The following is a 2,024-nucleotide window of genomic DNA, read 5'->3' as shown; positions in this document are numbered from 1 at the left end:
GGGCACAGATCCCCAATGGGGGCCGGGAGGGGGCACAGCCCCCCCCCAACCTTTGCCCTGCCCCGCGTGCGAGGGCAGAGCCGGCCTTGGGCCCCGTGGCGGCGTGACGAGCTGGCCAGGACTCAGCTCCAGGGCAGCGTCCCCCTGCCCGGAGCAGATAAGGCCCCAAGGCCGCCACGGGGCTGAGAAACGAGGACGGGGCGGCGTGGGCAGTGCCCGGGGTTGGGGCGGGGGCTGTTGGGGGGGGGGTCATCCCCTCGCCAGCACCCACCTGCCGCTGGGGAAACCGAGGCACGGGGCCGAGGCTGGCTCGCCGCCGTCCGCCGCGTCCCCGGAGCGGCTCAGGACAGCCCCCAGCCCGCTCTCCCCCCCCCGCCGCCCCAGCCGCGTGCCCCCACCGAGGCAGCCGGAGGTGGGAAGGGGAAACTGAGGCACCGCGGCGGGGAGGGGGCGGCCGGCCACGGGCCCCCGCCGCTCCCAGCTGCCGGCTGCCGAGCCGCTGACGCCGGCRGCCAGCGGGACGCGGGCCCAGATGAAAGGAAAAGCGGTGTGTGCTCGGCACGGGGAGGGGGGGACACGGCGCCAGGTCCCGTGTCCCCCCCCCACATCGTCCGTCCAACCCCCCACCCCGTCCCCGTCCCCGCGGCAGCTGCGGCGGCGGCGACTTCCAAGGCCGCAGCGGGATTTGCGGTGAAACTCCGGCCTCCTCCAGGACGGAGAGGGAAAACAAAGCGACCGCCCGGCTCCGGAGGCGCACACGGAAGAGACGGCCCCGGGGAGGGAACGGGACGGGGCGGGAGGGGGGTGCCACCACCCCGCTCGGGGCTCGGCAGCCGGATCTGCCGGAGCAYCGGGCTCGCCAGCGCAGAGAGGTCCCCTGCGATCCCCGTTTTCGCTTCTTTCCTCCCCCCACCCACTTTTTGCTTTAGGAAAAGGTTTAAATAGCCACGTGGGGGGAACCGAGGCACGAGCGAGCTCCGTCAGCCAGGGCAAGACGGGGCGCCGGGAGCCCCCACGTCCACCCCCCGGCGCTCCGACCGCCTCCTCCCTTTCCGCAGAGATAACGGGTTAATGCGGCGACGGCRGCAGCCCGGCTCCCGGGAGCCGGATCCCCCCCCCGCCACCCCACCGCCAGCTCCTCGAAGCGCCTGCAAACCCCAGCTCGGCAGCCGCTTCCCTTCCTTTGAAACTTTGCTTTAAACTTTGCTCTCCGTTGCTTACGGATCCAAAAAAAAAAAATAATAATAATAATAAAGTGCTCTTGGGACAGCCGCACTGCTCCGGACGCGTCCTCTCTCTCCACTCATCGCTCTCTGCCACCAAGGTTTTGGGGGAAAAGGCCGGCGGATTGGTTACRGGAGAGGCGCGCCGGAGCCAGGGTTAGGGCCGGAAGGCGTCCCAAGGACGCCGAGCCCGGGAGGGCATCGGTTTGTTTTGTTTCGCCTCGCGCCGTCCGTTTCTTCTCGAAAACCCCACCATCCCGCCGTGTTATTTTAATTACTCAGGGGCTTGCAATCTGCTGGCGGGGGGCCGGGCTGCCGCGGGCCGGTGCTGGGCGCCCAGTGCCAGGAGGGGAAAGCAAAAATAAAACAGTTCCGCTGGAAGCGGGGTGAGGTCATGGTTAGCGACAGCAGAATTTTCCAGCTGCTAAGAGAAGGGAATGATGGAAAAAAAAAATAAAAGGGAAAAAAACAAACAAAAGAAAAAGAGGTCGCTCTTAAAACAGCATTTGGAGGGACAAGCAGGGGCAGCACGTGGAGGATTCGCCCCAAACGGCGACCTCTGACTTCTTGATCCGAGCGGAGCCTCCAAAAGCAACACGGGCGGGGAGCGGGGAGAGGGGGAAGCGGCGCCCGCGTGCCGGCGGGATCGCGGCGGGACAGCTCCGCTCGCACGGCCGGAGCCGGCATCCCCCTCGCCGGCGGAGCGCATCAAAGGGGAGCCGGGCGGCGGGACGCGAGGCCGAGGGACGGGACGCGATGCCGGGTGGCGGGACGCGAGGCCGAGGGACGGGACGCGAGGCC

Source organism: Rhea americana, unplaced genomic scaffold (assembly GCF_003343005.1).
Source record: "Rhea americana isolate MKP2758 unplaced genomic scaffold, rheAme1 scaffold_757, whole genome shotgun sequence".
NCBI classification, from domain to species: domain Eukaryota; kingdom Metazoa; phylum Chordata; class Aves; order Rheiformes; family Rheidae; genus Rhea; species Rhea americana.
The sequence above is the reverse complement of the archived record's forward strand: the minus strand, read 5'-3'. Positions refer to the sequence as shown.